This window comes from Branchiostoma lanceolatum, chromosome 10, assembly GCF_035083965.1.
Source record: "Branchiostoma lanceolatum isolate klBraLanc5 chromosome 10, klBraLanc5.hap2, whole genome shotgun sequence".
NCBI classification, from domain to species: Eukaryota; Metazoa; Chordata; class Leptocardii; order Amphioxiformes; family Branchiostomatidae; genus Branchiostoma; species Branchiostoma lanceolatum.
The window spans coordinates 15,267,891-15,288,291 of record NC_089731.1 but is presented as its reverse complement, the minus strand read 5'-3'; the positions used below and the strand labels follow the sequence as shown (position 1 = coordinate 15,288,291).

Sequence of the window (20,401 nt, the reverse complement as noted above, 5' to 3'; positions counted from 1 at the left end):
GTATTCTTTAACAATTTATCTTGGCTGAAAGAGATAACATTTAAACTGCAGTTCAATCAAAGGGCTTTAATCTGAAGCTGTCTAAGAGGCCATGTGGTACCTTAAGAAAGAGTTTTAGTTGTTACAATTGACGTTAAGAGATGTACAGTAGATATAGATGAAAAGGAATCTTTCTGTAGTAAGCACAAGACTTTGCCTTAACTTTCTCCCTGCTTGTTGTAACTTGTACTGCTTACTGCACACTAAAACTAGCAGGTCAAAGTTAAAGGTAGATTGTTTTACATATACGATGATACCATGTACATGTAGTATCTTCCCTCACAAGGCTATATGTTCAGTTTGATACTGTTTGTCTGGATTGCCAATGTGAAAGAATACCACATCTTACATATTACATATTAAAAGAAACTTTTTTTTTCAGTACTGCTTCAAGGAATACTTCTTTCTATCACGGAAACTTGTCAATTTATACTGACACACATTTCCAGTACCGGTAATACACAATGAAACCTGTATCTGTATCTATATAGCCGGTATAACCGCCATTAGGGGTAACACACCAGCTTCGCAGGCACGCGGCGCGACAGCAGCTGGTCATATTACACCGAACGGTCTGTTACACGTAGTCTTTGCATATCTGACTGTAACCGTTCTTTAAAGCTACTTAGTGAAGATGCTCCTACAGTACTTGATGACAACAAGTTCCATTCTACTATGGTTCTCGGGAAATACAAACTTTGAACACATCAATTCTTGGCTGATAACTCTTAAAAGCATGACTATTTCTAGTCCTCTTCTGAGCTGGCATTAGATACTTATCAGTCGGTACGTCCACAAGTTTATTAGTCATCTTGTACATCATGCAAAGTCTGGACATTGTTCTCCTGTCCTCCAAACCAAACCAAAGGCAAATAGTAGTTGACAACCTCAAGCCCACAGTACACACACACGCCGTACCTTCAGAAAAGACGCTGTAGCCACATAGTTTCTGTCTAGAACTTTATTCGAGCCCACGCCGACTAGTTTTCATCTTGTGTGTGGCTTTTTCAAGGATCAGAGCTCGAATGAAACCAAGGATCTGTAAATTGTCCTTGATGAAACAAATACTGGTAAATGTTATGGTCTCATTCCTGTATTACTCCGAGTGGGTAGCCTAAAAGAATCCGTACCAAAAAAAATGAACGGCTGCATGAACGTGTGTGTATATCGGTGAGAAATTTCTTTTAGCCAGCCCAACTGATCTCAAGCGTCAAACTGGTGAAAGCTTGTTTGTAACTGAAGAAATTAACAGGTTAAGTTCGGCAGCCGCGCGCGAGGTCGGAGGTACACATCCCGACATTGTGCGTGATGCGGTCGTGCATTCTTCAGCTGGAAAGTGCCTTTTTGGGTTTGTAGCTAAGTGCAGTTTGTAATTGCTATAAAAAGAGATTGGATGTAGTGAAACTGTTGGCAATTTTTTTACATGATCTAGGGTAAATGTTCTCAATATAAAATGAATAACATTGGTGCATTTTGTATAGCTTCATTACGAAGACGTAAAGCACGTATTATAACAAGCCTATGGGGCGAAAAAACTCATGAATGAGACCTTATCTATTCCGACTGATCAAGGACATCTTACTTCAATATAACATCCTTGGACTGATATAGAACGACTCCGCAGTTTAGCAGGTGTCCGTTCTGGCTTCCCGCCATACAGACATACTTGTAAACCCCATGCAGATCCGACCCTTGGCTCACCTGGTATCTGTATTGTCCCCCAGCTGCTATCAGTCAGTGCCAGCCAGCTTGATAGAGCTTTGTTTCCCAGGATTGCGGCTTGTAGTTCTGTTAAATGATGACCCGGTGTTATCGGTGATACCTCCCATTGTGTGTAGAAACATTTCCCTGTAACTGTGCAACTGTACATCGGAGTTAAAGGCCCTGGGAAACACTGCTGGAGTGGTTTTTAGGTTGACTGGAGGTGGATTTGGCACATAGAGCTGTCCTAATACTAGTATGCTGTAAAAATGATCATTTCACATTTTATAGAACCTGGCTGTGAACACCAGCACAACCATAGGCGGTAGGCCAAGGTATTATCGCTGAATAGCCTGTGCTAAACTGCCCCTGGCAGGTTGGTATCAAAGTTCCGAGTGCGACCCGAAATGAAATACTCGGCGCAGGGATTACCCAAGCGGTGCTCGGTAGTACTCGGGTTGATGCCGAAGTTCCACCCGAGCAGGTGCCAAAGCGAGCGTAGCATGATTTTTTACGTAAGAAGGGCTAACTCAGCGTAAGGGATGACCGGAAATACAACCCAGCGCTGACGGGGGCGTTTCCAGAAGACAGCGGGGTCCCATTGTCGGGTGACTTAGTCCCTTGCTCAACTACTCTCCAAGCAGACGAGTGGGTCCGGCTGTTTTTTAGTTGTTTGTAGCATTTTTGTGGGGCTTTCTATTTTGCGCCATTTCCTTTTTGTCGCCAACCCACACTTGTGTATGCCCAACAACAATTTCGAGGCCTAATGCCCATGGCACAACCGGATGCTTTGTTTTGACTTTTGCGCAATTTTGTACGAGTACATGAAATGAAGAATTTGTCAATAATGCTTTAAGATGAGTTAAGGATTACCGAATAAGTGCTAGTAGAAATTGGTGGCCCTCCCGAAAACACTTGTGGCTCACATCACACCCACATCAGGGGAGTGGTTATCACAGGAAGCCTGCCTTATCTGTGTGGGAACTCTGCTGGTGGATGAATGAATGATGGGGAGGGATGAGCACAGCTGATAGATAGTGTCAAGGTCGGGTACAGTCGGACTTGAACTCTACTTGGGGACAAACCATCGAACATATCAAACTAGACATGCGGAATGCTTCTCTTCCTAGGGCAACACCAACATGATTCATTGGTTCTTGGATTTAGAAAAATAATGCTTGATGTATCAACATGAAAACAGACTCTGAGGGAAAGTTTGTACCTTGGTTTATGTCATTCCTGGGCCGAGAAAACGTTCCATACGGGTGTACCGCATCGTGTGATAATTTTCCGTATCACACGGGGTTCTATTTGTATCACACAGGCTTCCATGGAATATTCAGAATGCATTTCGAGCGCACATGGACATGCTATGGTCATGATTTTTGAGTGGTAGATAGCTCTTGGGAGGGAGAGTATGTTGTGTAGGTTTGGGCCACCTAGCGGCTTTTTTTAAACTGCAGGAGCCAATTTCGTTTCAAACTTTGAAAGCGAATAACTCAAGCAGGGGTTGACGGATTGTCGTGATATTTGGTATGTAGATAGCTTGAGTGATGATTGACAAGATCGTATACTAATTATGCAAATAAGTAGCAAGTTTGCATAATTAATGAGGAAAGTTTATTTTGATTTTATGTTCATGATATCCTGTCATGGTACGCAGGCACAGCCATCCTGAGTTCAGTTTGCTTTTTAAAAGGTTTGTAACATTTATCAGTTTACCCCTGAGACTGTAACAAAGAGTGTGTACCCTCCATATTCCCATGTTCCTTCATTATAAAGCCCCCACATCAACTGGAGAATGGAGAAAGGAAGTTTTATCTGATGCAAGTTGACAGAAAAGTTGGAGTGGGAAGGAAAACTGTAGTCTAATACTGATAGAAGGTGAAGCTTAACTGTCCCATGTGATTAGTACTGCAGTCATGGTGATACACAGGGCCACACAGCAGTCAGCACTTATTCTACTTCAGGTAGGTACACATCGCAGCAGGAATGTTTGAACTTTTAGGCCCTGTTCAGCGGCTCCAGCTCGGACATGTTGTAAGGGATTACATTCGTCATTTCGGATGGTGATGTAAAGTCGGCGGCCCCGTGTATGAGGGAGCTTCAGGCATTAGCCTCAAGCTTCAAACCTCTGCACGTAAAAGAACCCAACACACTTATCGAGAAGAGTAGGGGTGACCCGGTGTGCTTGGCCAAAAACGCGAGCCGTAGCGAAGCCGCATTACACTACCACTAGCTACTTGAAAAAGCATCATGCTTCACCTCAAATGAGGATGCCTTGAAATGAAAACAAATCATGGTACAAAAATCATAATCAGTATTGCTCTGATGAAGATGACAGACGGTGTAATCACTTGGCTGTGAATAAAGAACTTTGCTGTTGAAAAATGAAAATGGTTTAATTCGTTGGACTTGGAGCATTCATGTTCACAAATAATCTGGCTTGGCCTGCCAAAAGGAATCAAACAGTTTCGATTTTTGCATCATGAAAGGGACCTTAGATGCCAGAATTAGGAACAAAACATGGGCAGTGAATGATTGAAACGATTTATGTGCTTGTAATAAATAAGAAATTATCATTTCCAATAAGAGAAGTATGGTTTGCCCTGGAATGCCTTTTTTAAATGATAATTTGAGGGGGAGGGGGAGTTATTACTTAAAAGAAACTTGATATTACTACCTATGGACATTTGATTGGCAGCTGACCCATATATTTGGTCAAAGGACTAAGGGCATTCACATAAGTCATATTGAAGGTACAACATGTCTAAAGGCAGGAAAATGTTCCAAAACTTCCCACAACAGAAAGCGAATTCAACGTAGTGATACGCTTAACAGTTAGGTTTCCTACTACCAGTCCTGTATTTTCTTTAAATTTACAGAGGGAGGATTGAAATGTTTTCCCTCTTAGGAGGGTCTACTTTGGGAACCTGGTGATGCTCAACGGTAAATTTAGGAGGGCCAGCAGCAGATGCTGAATTGACTTGCAAAAAGTTTTGGAACCGAGTTTATTGGATTTTGGATTATTCCATTTCACTCATGGGTGTCTGGCAAATTCAGTAAATTCTGGAGGGTCAGCAAATGGTGAATTGACTTGCAAAATGTTTTGGAGCTGAGTTTCTTGGATTTTGGATTATTCCATTTCATTCATGGGTGTCTGGCAAAATCAGTCTTCAAACATCGACACACCTGGACGCCCCTTTGTGACTTTTGGCGACCATCGGCCAATGTACCGTCCGACTTCGCCAATAATTTTTTCAATAACGCAGTTACATATTGTTAGAGGGGCCATTCCCACTGGCTTTTCTTGGCTAGGGTGTGCTCCCTTGTTGCATGTTGTTACAGCATGAGCTGTAGGCCCCAGCTCCGCGGACTCAATCAATAGCGAGTTTTTCTTCCCCGGCGCTGAGCAGTTGTGCAAGACATCCTGACCGATAGTAATGCAAATACACCTGTCGGCCCTTCATCGTCCAATGCACGACAACCGCTCTGAGCTAACTTCAAAATATCTATATCGCTCATTTGTCGCTACGCGAGGAATTTGCTCGGTCGGCTTTCGGATGACTTCGGCATCCGCCCACCCGCTTTCGTGCTATTCCGGTGTATATATACTGTATATATTCTGTACAACACAAACATTGCTTTCGTCGATATTTCGGTATATATACGGTATGTATATAGTACAAACACTCCCTCCGAGCCCTACAGCCTATGGTTACACGGGCCATTCCCACTGGCTTTTTTGGCTTGGGTGTGCTCCCCAAAAAACAGTGACATCCAGACCTTCTCTTAGGACTCTTCAGCCTCCTACACCCCTGATGACATGACTCTTGGTGTGGCGGACATTCCAGAGCCGCAGGGGCGGGTGGGTGTCTGCCAGGTGTCAGGACATGCCTGATTCACAAGGCCAGGTGCGAGCAAGGTTACCACAAGGTCGCACTATTTTATCTGTGACCAGATGGTTTCCTAATCAGACCTGTCGTCCTACTGTGTTGCCAATGTTCAGATGAGGACTTTCTACTCACTAAGCAGATGTTCTTGACTTTTGTAGTATAATTCTGCAAAATACAGAGAGAAAGAAATCAAGATTCTTTTTTCTAGTTTATACCAAATTTTACTATTGAGATGGAGAAAATCAAATGCATTTAAGTTTGCGTGGTTTTTATTTTGCGCTAAGGCGAAAATGGAGTGTTTGCGGTGGTTTGAAGTTTGCGGCAGCGCTATAGTCACATATCCCTACAGTATTGAACAAAAATGTTTGCGGTGGTTTTTTAAACTTAAAACATTGCGATGAAACGATCGCCGTGAAAACCTTGAACATTTCTGCATTTGCAGTAGTCGTAAAACATTCGAAAAAGCTTTGAAATCTGTAGAACATTCATTTGCAATATCCCTCAGTGAAAAGTCAGACAAAACAAGTCTTTTGTAGGACCCCTTGTGTATTTGCATGTACAAGGCGGCCTGGCTGGACCTACTATAAAAGCATGTTGTGTTGTGTTGGTGGCCAAGTGTGGCTCAAAAGTTCAATGTTGAAACATAAGTCAAGCAAGAACCGACCACTGTGGAATCATCCTCTACACATTTACCAGCGCTATGGGATGGTACATGGAACCACACCAAGGTCAAGATCACTCCCTATTCTACTTCTGGAGAATAGATTTGAAATCTAGAGATGGTCTTGCCTATTAGATCATGGGCTTTAGGCCCCAGCTCCGCAGACTCAATCAATAGCGAGTTTTTCTTCCCCGCTGAGCAGTTGCGTAAGACATCCCGACCGATTGTATTATGGAAATACTCCCGTCGGCATCCTGTCGTCCCTTGCGCGACAGCCGCTCTGAGGAATTCGCCTTCGGGCGCCCAAAGCCGTCGGCTTTCGGATAACTTCGGCATCCGCCCACCCGCTTTCGCTGATATTCTGGTATATGTATATTTATAGTACAAACACTCCCTCCGAGGCATACAGCCTATGATTAAATGTTTCAAATGTACAGTTTGGAATCATGACCATTTGCATATTTTCCTTTGTTGATTGATGTGAGAAAAATCATAAATTTAGGACCAATGTAGGTCTGCTTCATTCACAGAAATGAGGAAAAGAAGTTCATATCTTTTTTGTTTCATTTCTGCAAATGAACAGTGGCGGCGGCACAGGGGGGGCAAGGGGGGCGGCTGCCCCCCCGAAAAATATGTCGGGGGGGCGTCGCCCCCCCAAAAATCAAGCTGAAACTCTTGTGAATCTTTTCACTGACAGAGATTTTCTTCACTTAGCGTACTCTACCAGCAAAATTTGTCTCTCAAAATGCAGGAAATAGCGTTTCAGAGTGTCAAGATTTCAAAATTTTCTCTGACGTACGTTAGCATACTAGGATTGTTGCGCCCTAGGATTGTTGCGCCGCCGGCGTATATGTCGGGACGGCGTCGCCCTCCAAAGCTCATGCTGAAACCCTTCTGTATTTGTTCAATCTATCAGCAAAATTTGCCTCTCAAAATTCAGGAAAAAGCATTTCAGGGTGTCAAGATTTGAAAATTTTCCCGGAGGAGAACGTTGCCGCCGGCGAAAAATATGTCGGGAGGGCTCGAGGGCGTCGCACCCCAAAACTCAAGCTGAAACCCGTCTGTATTTTTTCATATATAGAGGTATCATTAACCGTTTTAGCTAACTTTGTCAGCAAAATTTGCCCCTCAAAATTCAGGAAACAGCGTTTCAATGGATCAAAACTTTAAAGTTTTCAATGTCGCGCTCCGGCGGAAAAATCATATGTCGGGAGGGCGTCGTCCAACAAAACTCAAGCTGAAACCCTTCTGTATTTTTTGTCACATATAGAGATGTCATTAAACTTAAATTACTTTACCATCAAAATTTGCCCCTCAGAATTCAGGAAATAGTGTTTCAATGGGTCAAGAATTCTAAATTTTCCTGTGGGAGCATGTCGTGCCTCTGGCGAAAAAATATGTCGGGAGGGCGCCGTTCCCCCAAAATCAAGCTGAAACCTTTCTGCATTTTTTTTTTACAAATAGAGATGTCATTAAACTTAGCTTACTCTTCCAGCAAAATTTGTCTCTCAAAATGCAGGAAATAGCATTTCAGAGGGTCTAGATTTCAAAATTTCCCGGGGGTCGTCTTAGTGAAATTACATCTCAACTTATGTCGCCCCCCCATTCAAAATTTCATGCCGCCGCCTCTGATGAAGAATAATGTTGATGAAGGTTAGACATCCAGGTAATAAAGACATGCCAAATGACAGTTATTCAAGCAACTGACGAAAGACAGCGAATGTCGTCTCATTAAATTGTTGAAAAAAATTATCAAAAATCAATTTCAAAAGACACAAATAAAAGCTCTTGTGTATTGAACAAGATCACCATTAATAATTATGCATCTTTGACTTAGATATTAGCTTTGTACATTGGATCGTTAGGGAGGGGGAACCACTTTTGTAAAAAAGGGGCATGGTCCTGTAATCATTGATAACGCCATCATGACGTCATAAAATTTTGCATAAATTACCGTCTTGTACAAAGGTACTTGGAAAAAAAATTAAGAGCCACACCTAACACTAGTATTTTCAAGACACCCCAAAAGTGCTGCGGCATGCCACCTTAGTTTTTGATGGTGCCCAGCAAAAGCTGTAAGGACAAGCAGCCCCCAGTAGGTGTAGCACATGTAGAGACTCTGTCAGCACCTATTGCCCCCATGTGAAGCCTTCTGGCAGCTCCCACAAGGCCGGACTGTAGGAATGCATGGGTAGGATAGCCGGGAACTCGGTTTAGTTTTACCTGTGGACAGAAATGCCTGTAGTGTGACACATTAGCTAGAACAACTGTCAGGTAATAAAAACATCTGCGTATTTAGTTGTTGAAATGTTCCACAAGGTGTTTCAGAAGACAAAGCCCTGCTTTTACAGAGAAAACATGAGAAATAAAAAGAAAAAAAATAGAACAGGTTTGTGAAACTGACAAAACCAACATGTGTGATATTTGCAGATAGCGCCTTGGCCACCTGTTTGACAGAATGTTGAAGAACGTCCTTGCTTCTTGGCAGTGATTTAGATTAAGAAATGTTGCTCAAGATTGTTCAAACACACCTGGCAAGTCTGTCTGTAAGGAGAGTCATTGGCTGGGGTTTTTGAGAGCTCAGATATTGAATAAGAAAGAAAGGTTAGAAGCTAGAGAAATGGCACTCATCAACAACATCTCAAAACCTTAGTTATAAAAGCTACGTTGATGAAGGTTAGACATCCAGGTAATAAGATACGCCAAAAATAGTTACTCAAGCAACTGGATAAAATTTTGAAACAGTCAGACGTTTCAGACAGCATCCGCTCTCTTTCATCAGTGACTAAGGAAAGATCTAGCAGAACTAGGTTAAAGCTCTTTGAAGTGTAGAACTTACAAATAGACATATTGTTTATACAGTAGCTCAGTTTAGCATTACAGCAAAGTTATCAGTGTAATGCTTTAGAGACAGGAAAGAGATCTAGAGAGCAGTTTAATCTACATCAGATACTGTTTTTAAAAGAGCCATTGTGCACTGTTCAAATATCGGCACTTTAAAAAGTCAACAAGCCACTACTTCCAAGATCCAAGCCAGGTTACCGTATCTCGTACGGATTCTTGTCCCCAAATCTCCGCCAGGTAAATAAGCGGTTCACCTGAGCGGGTGACGGACACTCCTACCTGTGTAGACACAAGCAGGTGCAAATTACCCCAGCTGTTGTCTGAGAAAACACCTGCTGTTTGCCAAAGGGGCAGCCGCGTCGCCAGGACGATGGAACAGGTGATAACAGGTGGCTTCCAGAACGTCTGTTCAGCTGAAATCTGTGGAGACACTTTTTGTGGAGATTAGAAAAGAGCAAAACGTCTATCAATGTACTTCCAGAGGTGGGGTTGTATATACTGTAAATGCATTAAAGTTTGCGTGGTTTTTATTTCGCGGTAGAGAGAAAATGGAGTGTTCGCGCAAAACGTTTTGCGGCGGTTATAAGTTTGCGCTGAAAGTTCACCACGAAAACGGCAAAAATAAAACCACCGCGAACATTTCTGCATTTACAGTATGGTGTGGATGACAATAGGGCATGGTATTGAAGTTGGATATGTACAATGTGTAAGCTTTAGGTGTAACATAATTCTAACAGAGTACATAATTCCGCCACCCTGAAAAGATACGTCCAAACAGATGTCCAACCGAACATCCCCCAGTATAATGCACTCCTGTACATCTAAACTGTGCATACTGGGGGGTGCTGCACTAGAGATCTCTCACACACGCTGTTTTTTAAAAGTGGCGGATTTATGAAACCGGCCAGATGAATGTTATTGGAGGTTACAATGTGTAAACTTAAGGTGTAATAGCTTCCTAGCAGTAGCTGGGTTTGCCTAGAAGATCTTTTAATTAGTAACAACGTTTCCAACAGTGCTGTACAACAAATCCTATAGGGAGCTTCTACTTATTATAGTCTAGTACCTTACATCAAATTAATGGTGGATCATTTCAGCCTGTTCAGATGTTTGCTATGCTCTTATATGTAGGAAGTCATTCTAATTCATACTAATAATGGATATGAGTGTATCAAATGCTAATACTCAACACCATAAAAAAAGCTTTTAAGTTGTTGCATATACAGTGTACTTGTTTTAAGTTTCAACATGCTCAATAAGGCATATAATGGTTGTATGATATGGACACTCTACTACTTGAATTCCAAGTGCTGTAATACAAACCACTAATAGCACTTGAATTGACGACATCAAACAAGAGTAAAGTAATCCACATCCCCAACACTGTTTGATCTTGTAAATGATGGTTACTTAACCCACTTTCAACCGGTCACCCCATATTGGCAGACATCTTTCGATTGATAGTAATTGGTTTATCTGTAAATGCAGAAACGTTCACAGTGGTTTTATGTTCGCGGTTTTCATGGTGAACTCTTTACCGCGAACTTAAAACCACAGTAAACTTTTTACCCACCTATGACTGTAGCACTACTATTATTTCAAAAGCGAACTCAAAACCACAGCGAACACTCCATTTTCTCCCTACCGCAAAATAAAAACCACGTGAACTTAAATGCATTTACAGTTAGTATATTACTGTCTTTATCTAGAACAATTAGTCTTTTATCTACGGCTCGTTAGCGCTTTATTGATTACTTTAAGTCATTAAAGCCAAGATTTCCTTCTAGTAGAACTAGAAGAACAGGCAAAAAAGGAAACTTTATCATGGACAGATGTGTTGATTTTAAGGGCCTTTCAACAGGCAAAGACTGAGTAAACTTACGGCCTTTGAAATTGTGGTGTTGAATTTGTAAGTTTTTCTTTCGTGTTGCCCTAGGATCAGTGAAGTTTGTACAGGTGGGGTTTAACAAATCAAGACACCATGAACTACTAATTAGATCAATGGACTATGACCATGCTTTGATTGATAAGTAGAAGGTATTAAAGGTGCTTTTTGTGCTTGTGATATAAAGAGCAGGTTTCCAAGATGTGATGGTTGAATATAAAGAGGCACATAGCTGTGGAACCACCATTGCCAAACATATTCTGAATTTGTTGATGAGTCATATGACGTCATCCTCTTCGATTACGAGAAATGCCATAGATTGCAGCCTTGCCATTTCATGTTACTTGTATTACTTTGAATAATTAAAAAGAAACACCTCTGAAAATGCTCCATATCCAACAATTCAAACTGTGGTATTGTTAACAGTGTAGTTCAAGTGCCACTTACTGACCAGTCTAACTGGTCCAGACCTTTTAGCCTAGTGGTAAGTTCATTGGGTTTGTGTGCTGGCGGGCCCGGGTTCGATTCCCGGGAGCCAGGAGACTGTACTACTTGCCTTATGCGTTTCAGCACTTACAACCTTGTTCACTGTACATACACTAGTCAACATAAAAGTCAAGGGTAGCATGCTACAAATTCCTTTACATGTTTGTTTTCTCGTCTTTTGTCCAAGATTAAAATTACTTGCCTTGATTTAGCCTTTACAACAAGGACATCACTTTGTCTCAACCCACAGTGTTTCCTGTTATTTTGATGTAAGTTGTAGGCAAAGAAAAGGGCCGTTGGTTCAAACTGTGGTATTTATAACCTTGTTTCAGTTCACTGTACATACGTTATTCAACATAAAAGTCATAGGTAGCATGCCGCAAATTCCTGTACATGTTTGCATTCTCGTCTTTTGTCCAAGATTAAAATTACTTGCCTTGATTTAGCCTTTACAACAAGGACATCACTTTGCCACAGACCGCAGTCTTTCCTGCCCGTTATTTTGGTGTAAGTTGTAGGCAAAGAAAAGGAAAGATAAGCCAGTTAGAGGCTTATCGGTTTCAAAGGCCTTCATGGCTTCTGGCAGTCCAAACTCTGGTCAGCTTTGGCCAACCTTTGAAGATAACCTGCGGTACTTAGTGACAGAGTGGACACTGTTTTTCTTGTGTTACTTCTCTTTACTTTTAGGGAAGTCAGGGCGGGAGATGAATTGAGCTTTCATGTGGTCGTTTTTGGGTGACTGACTCTTACAAGTCCAAATGGTTACAGCTAATCTAGCAAGATTAAGTTGAGTGCTTTTCTTGTCAGAGGATGTCACAGAGGTCATTCTGACACGTTTTACTGACCAATGAATCTCTAACTGTGACTCCCTAAGCCCCCGTCACAAATAACAAATTCAGCTCGGCCGACGTGTTGGCAAGCTTCAAATGTGTGGCCCGCGTTCTGTCGATTACGCGGGCTTCGGGCGATATTTAGAAATAAAAGTTGATCCAAATGGTGGCCTTTTACCAGGTTAGTCGATACTGACTTCGTTCTTGTCCAAGAGATGGTACCATCTCATGGGGGATTTTTAATGTTCGATGGACGTCCCCCGAGATTTTCATTGGAAAATACGGTCGACGCTTGGGCAATTTTGAAATTCGGCGAGCTTCGGGCGATTTACAAAGTCGGCCGATGCTCACATGAATTGTGACGCCCGCTTTAGGAGTCCTGGCATGTAAATTGCAATGATCTCAGTTCAATTATCATAGGTCCAATGGTTTAGTTCCAGTTTTGGGTGACTGACTCTAACAAGTCCAAATGGTTACAGGTAATCTAGAAAGATTTAGTCGAGTGCTTTCCTTGTCCGTGTCACAGAGGTCATTCTCACACATTTACTGACCAATGAACCTGACTTTAAGCAGTCAGGATGGGAGATATCTTGTGATTTCACATGGTCAGTTTTGGGTGACTGACTCTTACATTACAAGTCCAAATGGTTACAGGTAATCTAGAAAGATTTAGTCCAGTGCTTTCCTTGCCCGTGTCACAGAGGTCATTCTCACACATTTACTGACCAATGAATCTGACTTTAAGGGCAGTCAGAATGGGAGATAAAGTGTGCTTTCACAGTTTTTGGGTGACTGACTCTTACAAGTCCAAAGGGTTACTTACACGTAATCGGGTTTGCGGAAAAAGCTGGGCTGTCTACCTGGCCTGGCTAGCTGGCCTGTCTACCTGGCCTGTCTACCACGTCAGGCTAGCAACCCAAAAACTCAGAAACTCAGAAACCCCCATTCATATCCCCACAAATTGTGAGGCCCCAGTGCAGCCGTGCCCCCTAGCGGAACGTTTTCAAAGCACACCCATTACTCTGGGCGCGGCACAGCACACGCCGATCGTCATTCGAAACCGCGATTTTCGTCCCCTCTTCTTGATTCCTACGAAGTTTACATGAATTGCTTCATCGTCTGAAAACGAACCTGTTGTTACCATCTCATGATTCTATCGCCCTTTGTTTATGCTATCCAAAGGAACTCTCGAAAACTGCATTACCGAAGTCACAGACGTCGCCGATCGCCATCTTACTTCACGTGACCATGTTCTTCAAGCTTGCTTCACTGGAGGGCGCTGTTTCAGTACGTTGCCTCTGAACGCGGACCGGCGTATGTACCACATGGCTGACAGACTAAAAATTACTGATACTTCCGGTTCATGTTTACCGTCTGCTTTGAAACAACAGCTTTTTATGTAGCAAAGTTTAACCCAGGCAGGGCGCTGTGCCTGCAGGCCGTATGTTGTTCCAATTAGTACGTCCGCCGGGGACGTCCCAGGACAGCTGTCCCAGGATGTGCACCAGGTCACCCCCCCGGTCACCACGCCAGAAAGCCTGGGCGAGGCCCCGCCTTCTTGTCACTGAACTGAAATCAATCCCATAGTTACGAAGCAACAAGTTCCTCTATAACGTCTGCGCCAATATCCAGCATTATAACGCAGACCCGCAAACCTGTATGCTTTGTAATAGTTAGGCCATGGCTGAGGCCTTTCTATGAGAAAATAGGGAAGCTTCTCCCACAATGGGCTTTCTAGACTCCGAGTGGGGGAGCTTCACTATTTTCGCATAGAAAGGCCTCAGCCATGGCCTAACTGTTTTAGAACATGGCCACATCCCCGAAGATCCTCTTTCTATCAATATGAATCAAAGATATTGTTTTCAGCACATCATACTAGTATTATAAAAAAGATAAAAAGTATTATTATAATATTGAAGCAGAATGACCTGTAAACAAGCTTCGTACATGTCCTATCTGTTTTCAGAACCTGGCCACTACCACGAAGTTTCTCTTTTACAATTCATCCCCGTGGTCTCAAAATATTACATACAGATTTTAAACTGGGATTTTTTAACTGTGAGTTACTAAAATGTTCCTTTCCTTTTCATTGTAGTACTGGAACTGTTTGAGTTGAGAGCATTATGTGTGTTCTTTTCAAAAATCTAAAAAATGTGATTCTGATTCCCAGTTTCCCAACTGTTTATAAACTTGACTTTCCATTTCATTGTAACGATTGCTTGAATTTGTGCCTGTTAGTCTTTAAAGATTTGATTCAGTTTGATACTTTTGTTCTTGTGTGGCTATAAGATAACAATGTCCTTATGTGAATCAAATAATGAACCCTCCCTACCCCCCTGGCAGTTAGCTGACACTGTGACCCAGGTCTCACATGGCCTAACTATTACCTTTGCGCTCTGTGTGTTCTCATCTGTTGCATGGAGCAATTTCGTAATTTGCCGTACACAAACGTGACAAATACCGTATGAGTCTCCTGCAGTTTGCTGAAAAGAAATCGGGGCACAATCTTTCCTTGCGGTCTTTGCAATATTGTTATTAGTGATTATCACAGCAAATATCTTTCCTGTTTGGTTTAATTTGACTTTGAATTCTGAACGAAAACTCTAGGCTTTTAATGCCTGCGCTACTTATGATAACGTGGATACGTCGGACTGTCAAAACGTTTTATAGAAACATATATGTATACATGGTACATGCTAGAAAGATATCGTCAATTTTGTCAACTTCTGACGTACGTCTCTCATTGTCATTCTGGTCTACTTCTGACGAAAGTCTCCCATCTTTTTTGTTTATTCGTTCAACCGGCCCACAAGCTGTTATGAAATAAACGCACAGGGTTGGGGTCAGGTTTCTACGTACTTGGGATTATAGTGGCGCCAAGTTACCACATGCCAGGTAAGGTACAGACTGGCAGTATACAACGGTCTACTCTTTGCCCCTGTAAATGATTACCCGTGTAATTTGAAGACATGGGAATGTTGTCACCGGCGCCTGAACCATCTGTCAACCAACACGACGGATTATATCTCCATCACAGCAAAGTTGCACGCACGCACGCACGCACAGACAGACACGTCCGTTTCAGGCACGAGTGCCATGTTTATTATCACCTTCTGGCAGAAGCTGATAATAAACATGGCACTCGTGCCTGAGACTGGTATGAAATGGACATGAAAGTGTAAGCAGACTTACATACATCAACTCTGCATTCGACCCCCCCCCTAGTAGTGAAGTATCCATATACATGTACTGAGGTTAATCATTTTGTATACCATTGTTTCTTGTTTTGCATGTATAGTTGTAGAAGACCATACGAAAGTCGCTGTACTTTTGTCGTGTCAATAAAGATTTCTTCTATGTATTAAACTACGCACAAAAAGTTCGGAAACTTAACTTTGGTCGATCATATTTCCGTTATTTTTTTACCGATTTCAATGTATTACATATCATTTAAAAGCTTTTTTGATTTCCTTTCCAATGATACCGAACTTATTGTGATTGCGAGTTCATGAAACGAGCATCAGGCCTGCTAAAGTGAGTGGGTCGAAGAAATAAATTGCCCAGATTACCTTACTATAGTCAAACATGCTATTCCGTACATATTCTTCTGTTGATATTGACTTCTGTACGAGGGTATTGTGAAAAATCAACAAGAATAAACAAGACATATTCATGAAAGCTAAATTCTTTATCAAAACCAGCAATCTGTGTCTTGGTAACGGGTTAGCAAGGAGTCTTAGTAACGGGTGGCCCAGCCACGCGCTGTCACTACAGCACGGCACCTCCTCCTCATACTCGTCACCAGTCGCGCAATGCGATGCTGTGGGATAGCGTCCCATTCCTCCATCAGCAGTCTTCCTAGGTCAGCTAGCGTTGTTCTCTCGGTCACTCTTGCACGCACCATGCCCAAGCTGATCCCATAGATGTTCGATGGGGTCCAGGTCCGGGCTCTTAGAGGAGAGGGCCACTCCATCCTCTCTACACCTGCATGCTGGAGATGGTCTGCGATTATCCCTCCCCGGCGTGGGCGGGCGTTATCATCTTGCATCTTGCAGCAAGTCATTCGGCCTCATGTTATGAAGGAAAGGGATGGCCACCGGATCAAGTACTGTGTCACGATAACTTTCTGCATTGAGGGTTCCTGGTACAATGACAAGTCTTGTCTTTCCCCTGGAGGTAATGCCTCCCCATACCATGACGCTGCCACCACCAAATGCTGCAATTGGATCTTCGATGTGCTAGAAATAACCTTGGATGTTCTGTGTGCTAGAAATAACCTTGGGTGGTCTGTGTTCTAAAAATAACCTTAGAACCTGAGGAAACAATATATTGAATCATCATCCGCGCCCATACCAATAGGATGTCACAGCGCGCGTATGACACCAACAGGGAATTTTGGGCACTTTTTATCTGTGACCCACTCACGTTATTAGTCGTGGTACTTGTTCCGTGGGTTTTCAATCACAATAAGTTTATTATCATAGAAAGGGAATCACACAAGCTTTATAATGATATATAATGCATCAAGATCGGTAAAAAAACAACGGAGATATGATCAACCAAAGTTAAGTTTCCGAACTTTTTGTGCGTAGTTTAGATAAAACAAGGAACCCTAGGCCTGTTCACTGTCCGTTTACGTTATGTTCCGTGTAATCAGCACACTGTGAAATATACACCGATCGTGGCCACTTTCTGGACAGGGCAGGACAGATACGGCCGTATCAAGGATCAAGGATGAAGGTCATTGTCATCTCAGCGTCCAGACATTGTTTTGTCGTGCTTGTAGGTTCAACAACTCTGCATTCACCTTATTTCAATAAAAAATAAAGAGGTTAGAAACAGAACGTATTATAGTGTAACATTGTATCAGATATCAATTTATCAATAAAAAGATATACCATAGATACACCATAATCGTTGCAAGGCATGTTTATTTTCCAAAAACTTAGCCTTCTTGTTTATTAAAACGTGCGTGTTAAGATACCTATTTGGGTATTAAGATAGTTTGTTTAGATAGCCTTGTTTCAAAGCAGACGGTAAACATGGACCGGAAATGTATGAATTTTTAGTCTGTCAACGTCCGCCGACAGCCACGTGGTATGAACGTTACATATTCCGGTCCGCGTCCCGCCTACAGTCGGCCCGACCGTAAGAGACATGGTTCCTTTGTTTATCTAAACTGTTAGTATCGTTGTGTTCGCAACTTCACCCTGTCCCACAACTTACGCATTGAGATTCACACAAGTTGGGTTTTATACTCAATTCCGGGATGCCCCTGTAAACTGGGAGACACCGGTTAGGGAAGGGTGTCTACGCTGGAGCCGGAAGAGACGTAAAATGGTGGCTCCAAGTTAGATATTGATACAACCTGTCAACAACGATGTATTCAGAGGCAACTCTACTCTACTCTGAAACAGCGCCCTCCAGTGAAGCAAGCTTGAAGAACATGGTCACGTGAAGTAAGATGGCGATCAGCGACGTCTGCGACTTCGCTAAATGCAGTTTTCGAGAGTTCCTTTGGATAACATAAACAAAGGGCGATAGAATGGGAACAACCTGTTCGTTTTCAGACGATGAAGCAATTCATGTAAACTTCGTAGGAATCAAGAAGAGGGGACGAAAATCGCGGTTTCGAATGACGATCGGCGTGTGCTGTGACGCGCCCAGCGTAACGGGTGTACTTTGGAAACGTTCCGCTAGGGGGCGCGACTGCACTAGGGCCTCACAATTTGTGGGGATATGAATGGGGGTTTCTGAGTTTCTGGGTTGCTAGCCTGACGTGGTAGACAGGCCGGGTAGACAGGCCAGCTAGCCAGGCCAGGTAGACAGCCCAGCTTTTTCCGCAAACCCACACGTAATCTGGTGCTTTCCTTGTCCGTGGATGTCAAAGAGGTCATTCTGACACTTTTTACTGACCAATGAATCTCTAACTGTCCTTAGGAGTCCTGGTATGTAAATTGCAATCTTAATTCAATTTGATTATCATAGGTCGCATGGTTCCAGTGTTTGCCCAAACAGTGTACCTGTATGTCCCTTGAGAGGTCAAACAGCAATTGTTTCAAAACAAACATTCCTGTACTCTCCAAGCAGATGTTCGGCTTCGGCTTGTTTTTGATGTCTTTTTAGGCGTTTTTGTTGGGCTTTCCATTTATCCCATTTTCTTAGCTTTGCGACATAAAGAAAATGGGACAAGATAGAAAGTGCGACAAAAACATCTAAAAAGACGTCAAAAACAACCGGAAGCCAAACGTCTGCTTGGAGAGTAGCATTCCTGCACTTCAGAAAACAGAGTTTAGCATTCAACATTAAGATTCCAATGACTTCTTGTTTTCTATAAAACACAGACTACTCTGGAAGTGGGTACCGTACTGAGGAGACACATCCTGTGAACTGTGAGTGACCCGGTCAAGAGAAGCCTGGAGCTGAGCAGCATGGTGTCCGTCCAGTCAGCAGACCAGATCTTTCTTCCTGCAGGGAACCTGTACTACTGTCTGAGGGGGTCCCTTGTTATGTCCCAGACATGTTTCATTTTAGTACTGTAATTCCCTTTATCTTCACGGCAGCAAAATTTCACGGTGTAAGGAAAAATTCTGAAAATGACCATTTTCACTGAACTTTAACTTCACGGTGGTGGCAAGTGATTTACAGAACAGATGTGTGAAGGAATCATAAATAGTAACAATAGGTTTTTTCACGGTGATGACATGTTCACGGTACAGAGGTGACCATGAAAACAGTGAACATAAAGTTACAGTGAATGAAACAAGAATTACAGTACTCTCCAAGCAGAGGTAAGGCTCCCGCAGGTTTTTGACATGTTTTTAGGCATTTTTGTCAGACTTTCTATTTTGACCTGTTTTCAAGTTCAAGGCGATATAAAGAAAACGGGACAGAATAGAAAGCCCGACAAAAATGCCTAAAAGCATGTCAAAAACCAGCTGTATGATCCATTCCTCTGCTTGGATAGTATCATTCTAGTTCCTGTGTTTTTAGACGTTTTTGTTGGTCTTTCTATCTAGTCCCGTTTTAGAGCTTCAAGGCAATATAAAGAAAATGGGACAAAATAGAAAGCCCGACAAAAACGCCTAAAACATGTCAAAAACCAGTCGTAGCCATTCCTCTGCTTAGAGAGTATCATTTTAGTTCCTCCTGCCCTATCACAATAGTGAAGCTAACCATTTGGGTTACTTCACTAAAATTGGAGAAAAAAAAACATTTATCATTTGGTACTTGCCCCAAAGTACCAACAAACTAGACAAAGTACACTTCAATGCTTATTGAAATTGAAAATATTTGAGACACTAGTTATCATCAATGTCATGTCTTTTGAATTAGCTTGTAAACCAAGTTGGAAAATCTTCATTCCAAGTATTAAAGTATTTATGCTTTGTTATGTAAAATAGCAATCTCCTATCCATTTGTGTGTATGTTCTTTTCGTTATATTCTCAGTTTGTTCTGACAGAATAATGATAGTTCTCACTGTTATAAAATGGACAGTGGCAGTCACGTACATGTTACATGATGATGATTATGGACGGTTATTTATATCAAATATTGTCCCCCTTGTGTATCATGATAAATAACTTGACCCTCCTCCTAACCCATTCCAATGTGAAGGACCCGTAATCAAGGGAGCAGACAAAAGGTTATGTTCAGGAATTTCTTAGGTATGAAAAATGGCCATCATTAAATCGACCAATGACCTGGATAAACCTTTGGTTTAATGAAGTGTATCCTTTGTTATAATTCAGTGTTGATCTGAAGGAGGACAGCATTAACTTGTCAAAGGTACTCTAGAGGGGACTAGTGGCAGTTGACTGACTCAGTCTTTTAGTACCCCAAGCAATCTGGCGTCGCGGTGGCGTAGTGGCAGGGTGTTTGGCCCCAGAACCCAGAGATACCGGGTTCGAATCCGGGGTTCCTTGATTTGTACCGTTGACGTTGTGCCCTTTACACGACTTTCCTCACTTCACTCAGGTGAAATTGAGTACCTAGCTTCGGTTAGGGACGTCCCTCATATAGGACGTTAAATGGAGGTCCCGTGTTTGAGGAGAGCCA

The 20,401-nt window shown here is 42.4% G+C and overlaps 1 protein-coding gene across 1 annotated transcript in view; it reads left to right on the top strand.

The window, feature by feature from the left end:
• Positions 1 to 18,802, top strand: part of LOC136443529 (general transcription factor IIH subunit 2-like) — a 42,719-nt gene extending 23,917 nt beyond the window's left edge. The window contains exon 17 of the mRNA XM_066440811.1: positions 18,687 to 18,802. The gene's annotated coding sequence lies outside the window, so the exon portion shown is untranslated. The remainder of the gene's footprint in view (positions 1 to 18,686) is intronic.
• The last annotated feature ends 1,599 nt before the right edge of the window (positions 18,803 to 20,401 follow it).